At 47.3% G+C, this 10052-nt stretch overlaps 1 protein-coding gene across 1 annotated transcript in view; it reads right to left on the reverse strand.

The window, feature by feature from the left end:
- eps8a (EGFR pathway substrate 8a, signaling adaptor) overlaps positions 1–7773 on the reverse strand; it is a 31859-nt gene extending 24086 nt beyond the window's left edge. The window contains exon 1 of the mRNA XM_020613420.1: positions 7491–7773. The gene's annotated coding sequence lies outside the window, so the exon portion shown is untranslated. The remainder of the gene's footprint in view (positions 1–7490) is intronic.
- Positions 7774–10052: the final 2279 nt, after the last annotated feature.

Raw genomic sequence — 10052 nt, forward strand, 5'->3', positions numbered from 1 at the left:
TTTATGAGCAGACTCGGAGACTGCCTGCGTGTGGATACGACACACTGTTCCTGTATGTACAGTGCAGCCACGTGTGATTACTTTTCACAGGACTCCATCTTTTATTCAAGTGAGACTCATTCAGCCTCCATTTTGGTTTCTGTTTCCATAGCAACAACCCTCAGTGAGATGTGCTCCTCTGTGAGAGAGAGAGTGCAGACCTGTAAGACGACGTTCAGGGAGACAGGAGCTCAGTGTCACTACAGAACAATCACATCTGGAACAAAATGATCCATAAAAACTTATCCAACAACATCACAAGAGCAGCTGCTCAAGAACCCAGTGGAAATGTTTCTTACTGGTTTGTAGTTTTCATTTGCCTCCAGGGCAAAGACGTCCAGATCAACCAGCAGGAGGCTGCCTGTCCTGTTGGGACTAAGAGAAGAAGTGACAGCTGCAGTGACAATGTCATATTGATGTTTCCTACCAGCTGACCTTTCAAAATAAACCACGTGACCCTCCTGCAGTGAGTCAGAGTTATCAGTGCTCCCGCAGCTGCTGGACACAACATCCATCACCAAATAGTCTTTTGTGACCCAGTCACATTCATCAGAAGGCAGTGACCCCCGGAGCCCCACCCTGAGCTATGGCTCCAACAGCCAAGGTGGAAAAGACCTGACAGCCATTTACAGAAACTCAGCAGGTAATAAGAGGACTAAAGAGGTCAAAGGTCTGGCCTGTAGCTGCAGCTACGGCTCAGCTCTCTATCCCTGTTTGTCCTGGGAGGACACGCCACCTGTGCACTGAAACCTACTTCCTGTTCCACTGAGGTCCAGTCAAATGTTGACTGAGGTTTCTTAGATCTGAGGAGACCAGGTCTGACTGATACCACTGTGTGCACAGTACACCTTATCTTTAAAAGCGCCCACAGTTAAAGGATAAATCTGATGGCGTCCTGCATTTTTCTTACAGGTAACAACTCCAGTGAAAATGCCAAAACACTGAACGTCTCCTAAGCACTCTGAGCCACAAGCCACTAAACTCGTCAGTGAGTCTCACTGTCACATGTGGCTTCACATCTGAGTGGTTTGTAAGATTTATATCTTCAGTAGGAACCAATGGGCTGGGAGCTCACTGGAACACAGAGGCTGGGGAAACTGGAGTGGACTGGGAGAGGACTCAGACTGACACTGGTCTGTACTGGATTTGCTGACAGTCTGAAAAATACATAAACATATAACCAGCAGCCTCCTTTAAAAACAGCAGTTGGGTCTCACTTTCACAAACGTGTCCGAGTCAGTGTGTGTCAACTCTAAGATCACAGTCACTGCTCTTATCAGCTTGTCCCGGCAGCCCCACCCCCGACTACCTGCTGACGTGTCCGGTGTGTGCCCAACAGCGTTAACTGCTGCTGTGTAATAAGAGCTGTTCCTAACATTCTGAGCCCTCAAATGGGGAGGACAAAAATTCACAAGACTTCATCCAAACAGCTGCGTTCAGGCGTACAGATGTACCTAATAAAGTGCTAACTGAGCCTGTGTTCATGTCTGCGGCTGGAGGACAGAATCAGCTGCAGATTTACATGGCATACGTGCAACTAAAGGGCCAGTGGAGATGTAAATGTTTACATCTCTTACATGTTTACCTGAAGACCAGAGGAGCGCCTGTTGCCGTGACAACAAACAGCCAGCGACCGCACACACTGAGGCGAGCTGTGGGGCGTCTCCATGGTAACACAGACCTCCACCATCTGCAGCGAGGAGCATGAACTCAGACCACAACTTCTGATGATGATCAGAATCAATTTCTGCCAACCGATAAATTCTTTCTCTGTACTAACGGAACTCTCTGGTTTCTCCGTCACAGCTCCCGCTCATCTCTGCTGAGGTCAAACAACGCGTGAAGCTGCCGCTTCCTCTGAGCAACGGCATGAGCCTGTAGCATACATCGTTTGTATTTTAACACTCGTCGCTCTTTTGACAAACTGTTCTTCTAACTCTACATTATATTAATTTACTATATGAAGTCAAAGCTGGTGGCGTCTCATCCTACGAATGTTAGTCATGATGGTCTGGTTATACAACAATAAAACCCAAAGGAAAGGCTCCCACCTGACCAGGTGACCATGATGTATATGACCACTGAGCCCTATGTTAAAAAGAAGGCGGCATGTTGCACATGTGAACCAGCTGAAGACAAGTCACCACGAACCAATCGAGCATCTTCCCACCAGTTACTAAAGGAGCTACAGGTGAGCTGGGGAGACACAGGCGTTTCCTGGCTGGTTAATCATTTGTTATTCTCAGCAGTCTGTACTGTTTAGAACCTGAAGAGAGCGCGCACACCGACATCACTCTGACCTCACATCCCAGATGACGCCCAATCAAACCGGACAGACTGTTAATGAGTCACCAAAGAGGAAGTGCTGCTGTTTAATCTCCGACAACGCCACAAGCTCAACTTGTGTTTCACTTCCTCCTCAGTCAACAAAAGGATTTCAGACCGAGGCCACAGACTCCACTTGGTGATCAGGTGCGTTTTGTATTTGACGCCACAGCACGCTGCAGCTGGAAGGGGAACGAGCACGTCGCTTCACTGCATCGCATCTGCACCGTTTAAATTCTTGTTCAGACCGCGCTGTGCTGCTGGAGTGGTCCTACCCAGGCTCCATCTGACCAGCAGCGCTCGGGCAGCTCCACATGGCTGATCTGATCCAGAGACGCCGCCACTCAGCGGGCCTTTACTGCTGCTTTGTGTGTGTGATGTTGGCTGCTAATGTTGCAAGCCAACTTACCAAACACAATCAGCATGTTTTTGTCTTTTTCCTCTAAGCTCCTGGGTGATGTCATTTCCCTCAGGATCAATAAAGCGTCCATCAGTCAAACTGGCAGAACTCTTGAACTCTCTGGTTTCACACCACTATCTGCACGTTGTACTCTCAAGTGTTAGGTAGGTAGGACTTTATTGATCCCACAATGGGGATATTCCTGTGTTCCAGCAACAAAACACCATAAGAACAAACACCACACATATATCTTGAGAAACAGATTCCAAAGTACCTAAAACCAAACAGAATATAGTATTTGAGAGACAATCAAGAACAAGAATGATCATGACACAATTAATCCCTGAGAACAAATCAACATGCCCAAGAATAAGACAAAATATGGTATTCAAGAGATCAAGGACAAGATTATTACTCCCATAATTAATCCCACAATGGGGGAAATACCTGTATTTCAGCCATGACGATATACTGAAAAACTACTCAGAAATACCTAAAACAAGACAATATAAACTATGAGAGAAATCAAGGACAGGATTTTACATATGTGTATATTTACAATGCATTTTACCCACAGGGTTTGAGTATTGCACCTCAGTTGACTATTGCATAGTCCCTCATATTCACCCCAGACTTCCACATCCATCTGGTTTTAGTTCCAGTACTTAAAAGTGACCAGTGGCTACATGGAGATGCAGTGAGTGGTTGCAGCTAAAGGACCAGGTGTGTACACAGTGTGTACGAATGCAATCTAAATAAATCACAAGGACTGAAAACTTGTACGTGCATAACTCAAACATGCTGACTGACACTGAAGGGGAGAAAAGAAATTCACATACGACTGCTCCTGTGACGTCGATATTCCAGCCAGTTTAAACCGAGAGGTGAGGTCTTTAAGTCTCCGAGCGTGCCCCAACCAGGAAGGTCAGGAGGATTGCTAAGAAGATTTACATCCACACACAGGAAGCTAATCCCTGTCCTCCTGAACAAGGGATACTGGGACACGGCCGGTACAACAGGTGTCCTTATACTGGCCTCTAAATGCCAGAGCTCCACTGTGTGAACCCAGTCACTGATTTATACCTTAATGTGTCTTAATAGTTTAATTAGGACTAAATTAATGGAAGGTTTTCATGGATCTCTTAAAAAAAGTAACTCAATAAAAACATATTGAAGATATTTTACAATCCATGTAATTAATTCTAAAATTAGGATGAAAAACAAACTATTTTAACATAAAATTCATGCACCCCTTTAAAAATCCCTTCATGCATGAAAGCACCTAGTTTAAGTGCCTTCCATGGATTAAACTCTACTAAACCAGCAGACTAGAGGAAGACCAGCTCCCGTGGAGCCAACACTTTCGCCCTGCTGCCTGCCTCTGTGCTAATTAAGGCTAAACCACAGAGGAAGCCGGTCTTCACCTTTCAACTCCCAGCCACAGTATTTGTTCTCACAGCAGCCCCACACACGGTCACGACACGGTCATGAGATCCATTACAGAGCTGGATCGATTCTGACTGCAGATGGTCTCGTCGCCTCTGGCTGGGATTGACCCCTCCATGGAGACTCTGGGATCGACTTTGACCCTGTAGTCCAGGGTCTGCTGGACTCAGCAGCACGCTCCCTCTGCTGTGACCAGCAGACTGTGTCAGGCCACCCACTGTCACCTGTGGCGGCTTCCACAGACTGCCACATAAAGCAGGCTAATAATAATCCATAATTACCCTGAAAGTGCTGATGTCTGTGTCGCTGCAGAGGGTCACTGCACCTGTGACAGAGAACGAAGCAGCTTCTTTAACTCCCCCGCACACTGGGAGAGGCAGGCGTGTTCAGGACAGAGTGGTCGCAGGTTTTACATTCAAACTACAGGAGCCAGGAAACCCACCACCGTAAACCCAGTGCAACAAAACATGCTGGTGTGTGACGAGGTGAAACGAAGGTCAAGTTACACTCAGTCATGAAATACAAGACTGACGGCGGGTTTCCCGGGCACATCGTTGAGACGCATGCTGCTAATCAAACCCCTCCACGTTCCCACTGGTTGGAGGTTTAATCCAACAGGTGAACACATCTGCGCCATCCTCTCTGCAACTGAAACCAAACCCTGATGCAGACGTTCCCACAGACTTGCTGCACCTGTCGCTTTGCCTTCACTCTGGACGGCACACTGCCCCTCCTACACAGCCCGGAGACATCTGTGGCCCATTCTGTGTTTTCAGACATCTGACAGTACTGTTGTAAATCTTGCTTGAAAAGTACAAAGCAAATACAATCATTGTTGTGACTGCTCTGGTCTCATGAAGAGGAATGCTCAGAATAAACGGGCAAACTCCTAGAATGAGTCCCACACCCACGGACTGGCAGCGAACGCAGCGCCTACCTGTCCACGGCGTGCGCGGCTGTGTCCAAGCCGCTCAGGCTGACGAGCTGAGGGCCACCCTACTGAGGGTCCAGGTCTGTGCGTGGCCCGGATCTGCTGCAGCAGCTTGCTGAGGTTTAAGCCTCTAACCAGTGACTTATTATGGACAGGTGGGGGAGGGGCCGGGGGCGAAGCCTGTTTTCTCGGTTGTCTGTTGGTCCCTGATCCCAACATGAAGCCTTCTAATGTCTCTTTCTGCCCGAGTAGCTGGTTCAAAACCTAAAAATGTTCAATTTACCATCATGCTAAGACAAAAACTGACACTTCACGTGAAGAGTGTTTGACCGTTTCCTGATATTTTACAGGCCAAACAACTAGTGCATGAGCTGTGACAGTAACCAGCAGGTTCATCGGGATGCTACAGGCCCCAGAGCTGCTGACGGCTCCTGGTTCGACTGTGAAACTCCCAGAGAAACATGAAACTGAGCAGGACTAAAGGACAGAAACACACAGAGACTTCAGCATTAAAACCATCACAATGCACCTTCCACTTGTTTTATGTCTTGTTCTATGCTGGTGCCACCTGGGATCGTAGCAGAGGCTTTGTTTGTATGTGTGCTTTCTGCTGTGCATTGAGGACCCCCCCCCAAAAAAAACAAAGGAGTTGTCCTTTAAAACAAAATCTAAGTACACTCTAGGATGAAGGACACAGACACATTAACCCGTTGTGCTGTCAGTAACTAACGACATACTGTTTAGTTTGAAACTGGTTTGTTTGACTGTGAAACTCCCAGAGAAACATGAAACTTGAAAACCAGATCCAGTTCCCGGCTGGAATCCCACAGTCGTACACGGGCTCCACCCACAGATCACAGCAACACCTGGCAGGTAGAGATATACCACCCCGTTGTCACGCTAACCAGCATCCCAGACAAACCACGGGAGCTACCTGGGCCCGGCAGGTCACGTCAACTGATCATCATCGCCTTGGGAATCAATCACCAGAAAAGCTTGTGGCTCTTTGATTTGAGTGACCAGAAATCAAGGGGTTCATTTTTCTTGCACATATTTTTACTTGAGCAAAGAATCTGAACACTTCCTCTGTAAAGAGATAACATGTTCCCAGCAGAGCCCCAGAGAGATTTGGGAAACATCCTGAAATAGTCTCCCCCAGCCCCCCGAGACCACAGCTGCTGGAGTCCCACCAAAAGCAGATCCGGGACCAGCCGTGCACTTTAATACTCCTCTGTCCCACTGACAGGAAGCCCTTCAAATGGGACAAAGCTGCAGAAAACAGCAACAATTACACAACAAGCTCAGCTCAAAGGTCCTTCCAGCCTCTCAGTGGAGCCTGGTGACCTTTGACCCCCAGATAAGAATGGGGAGTTCACAGCTCACAGACAGGTAAAAGGCCCCAAATCCCTCCTATAAGACCTCCAGACGCACAATAAGCAAAGCATTTCTTTGTTGTCACCTCGTGTCTCTGAGGGGTTCACACAGGGTGACACTCACTGGCTTTTCACTGAATGCTTAAGTCTGAAACACAACCCGAGGCCCAGTTCTCTTTAACAGGCTGACCTGGTTAGCTCACCTGAGACCTGAACTCCTCACAACACCAATTAGGTCACGGGAGGGGGACTAATGAGCTGCTGCTGCTATTGCCAAGCGTTCCTGTCCACAGCCCGTCCTCAGACTCGGAGGAATACAAGAGACGAGGTTTTCCCGCTGGACCCTGATGCTGCTGGCAGAAACCAGAATCACGGCTCGAGTCAAACACGGCGGAGACCTCCCGGTAGCCCCGGCTGGAACAGTACGGAGCCGTGCTCCCGACCCTAGCGGACGGGCTCGTTTCAGGCCCTAAAGCCCCCTTGTTTGCCTCGGACACACACACCTGGCTACGTTAGCCAGGTGGCGTGTTTTTGTCTTTCATTCAAGGACATCATGCCTTTTTCTGTCAGTGCCAAACTGTGGCTCACCATGCGAAGCCTCGTTCTTCTCACAAACACACACGGCGCCAAATTCCATTGGAAGTTCTGACCATTTAAGGTGCACTCGCACAGTGCGCGAGAGTCAGTGTTGTTGATTTAAGGCGGAGATGCGGATCAACAAGTGTGAACGTAGGACTAGACCTCGACGTTGTGTTGGGAGCTGCGTGAACCGCTATCAGGTTCACGGTTTGCCTTTACATGTTCTACGACAAAGGTGATCAACAGCCACGATATATTTATTATTTTCCGAAAAAGGCGCACAGTTACGGAAAATGGGTCTATAAATGAGCAAGCATTCATGCGACGTTATGCTAAAGACGTCCCGGGTGGAGGTGGGAGCAAGGTGCGCTGTGGAATATCATTAAAAGGGGCTTACCCGCAGGTGTGTGCTTCATCTAATAATCCGGGCAACGTTAGAAAAACATGGCACCAATGTAACAAGCGTGTGGCCCCGGTCCCGGCAGGATTTTACGTCTCCTCTGAACACTTTATATCCGGTAAACGGAGCTCCGGTTCGCTGGGAGAATGTTTTTAGCGGCTCAGCTCCGCGGAAACGCTACTCGTATCAAACTACATTTGACTTTGAATCAGCAGCAGCCTGCACGCACACCGAGGGGTGGGTGTTCCCTGAGCCGTGACTAGGAGGCAGTCCAGCTGCAGCGGACACGCCCCGTCCAACAGGAGTGTAAAGTAACTAAGTACGTTTACTCAAGTAATGTACTGAAGCACGATTTTTAGGTATCTCTACTTTGCTTGACTATTTCCACGTCCTGCTGCTTCCCACTATTGATCCTGGTGGGAAACCCACCAGCTACCCAGCAGGATGTAAAGTACTTCACAGTATAAGTATATAAGGAAGTTACCATCAGCTCCACCTTTACCAGCTGCAGCATTAAAGTGATGGACACAGTAATTAGTCACTATGATCCAGTATCAGAGACATTACTGGGACACAGGCCCTTCTGGAGGACGAGTACTGATGGTACTTCTAGTAGATTTTGATGCTGATACTTTTCTTCTTTCACTTGAGTGTTTTTAATACACTCTTTTTTTTCTTGTTGACTTACAAAAGCACATTGGCAGCCTCTGTACTGGAGTCACGTTCCTTGTGTGCTCAACATACTTGCCAAATAAAGATGACTCTGATTCTGAACGCAAGACCTTTACCTGTAATAGTGGATTCTTACACTGTGGTATTTCTACTTTTATTAAGGTAACCAAGTGTTTCTTCCACCGCTGCCATTCAGTACACGTCACTGAAATGTACTGAACACTAGTGCATGTGCTGAGCACTGGACATGGCTTTGGCTTTTAACAAAAATATTAATTAACAAATAAGGTTAAAAAAAAACATTTAAACCAACATATAGTTGTTGTGAAAATGTAAACTACAGTTGGATTTTGTATAAAATGTGATGAAACTCTGATGCACCTACACTCATATTAGTGGACTGACATGATGAAGCTGCTCCAGCTGTTGATTTGAAGGAAAGGCCTGAAGTCTTGCAGGAATTGAGCGCCTGCCAATCATACCACAGGGGGAAATATGGCTGTGTGCTTGTACACAGTGCAGAGGGTTCAGCGCCCTCTGCTGCAGGCTGGACACAGCTCGTGATGACAGAATTAGACCAAACAAATGCTAAAATCTCAAAAAATCAGGAAGAAACTGAGAACTTGTATTTTATCACTTCCATTCTACTTTTTCCCCCCACAACATTTATCTGACCGCTGGGGTTACTGCCACTGATCATACTCAAATCATAAAACCTGATTCCCCATGACACTTAAACCTGGCCAGCAGCAGTTCATAAAGTATATTAATGCATCAGTAATATATCTCTTTTAATGAAATGTCTACCAACACTGGAAGATCACTTTAAGACAATAACATAGTTTTTTATAGGATGTCATCATGTGACGGAGGTTGAGTCACCCACACGGGCACAGGGAGAACTTGCAGTGTCCACACAGAAAGGCCCCGGGTCAGCCGGGGCTCAAACCCACCACCTTCTTGCTGTGAGGCAGCGGCACTAATCACTGCATCACCAAAGGCTGATGAGGATAACTCCTCACTTTTTGAGTGACTTTCCAGTGAACAACAACCTTCTACATGATGCATATTACTAAAGCATTTCATGATGGTGTTGTCTTCTATTAGGCTACCTGGGTTTTCAAAGCCTTCACTGGAAAGGTGCGGCTGATTTTGGCATATCAAGTTTCCACAGTCTAAAACGTCAATCCTCACCTATCAGAAAAAAGCTACAACACTTTTCTCCTACTATTGGGGTGCATTCAGTTTGGGAAAGTTGTGTCTCTACCCCAGGTTTTTCCTGGTTCCTCTGGACTTTTCTAGAAACTCTCATTCCTCATAGAGTCTCCAGCTGTCCCCGGGTTTTCCTTCCAGCCCCGCCCTTCTCTCTCTCACCTTGATTAGCACCCTCAGTATATAAGCATGTCTGTTTCCTCTGTTCACTGCTAGTGTCTATGCTCCCTCGCCACCCCACACCTTCAGTTCCTTAACCTGCCTGCGTCAGCATGTGGCTCCTCTGTCTTCATACTTGGTGTGTTCTTACATAATTTATGACAGTACAAATTAACCCAAACGCAACAGGTGTTGCTTAATTTTCTGTGGAGCTACAGGAAATTCTGGTTCCATGGGAGCAGATATGCTGTTATCCAGAACGCTACAGAAAAATTTCTGCTTGTACTGTGACTGAGGGCTTTGTGTATCTAAAATATACCTATTTGGGAATTTGCGGCTTTAATGCCTAATGTCATTGCTCTTTGGGAGCGTTTGTAGGCCTCATTGGCATCAGGCCTGCTAGCTGCCCCCCAGTTGCCCAGTCTGTTGCCCGTGGTTAGCATCAGACCTGCTAGGCAACTTCTCCTCCTGTTAGTCCCAGGTCTGCCTGTCCTTCTAGCACCAGGTCCACCAGGT

This window comes from Monopterus albus, unplaced genomic scaffold (assembly GCF_001952655.1).
Source record: "Monopterus albus unplaced genomic scaffold, M_albus_1.0 scaffold134.1, whole genome shotgun sequence".
Lineage (NCBI taxonomy): Eukaryota > Metazoa > Chordata > Actinopteri > Synbranchiformes > Synbranchidae > Monopterus > Monopterus albus.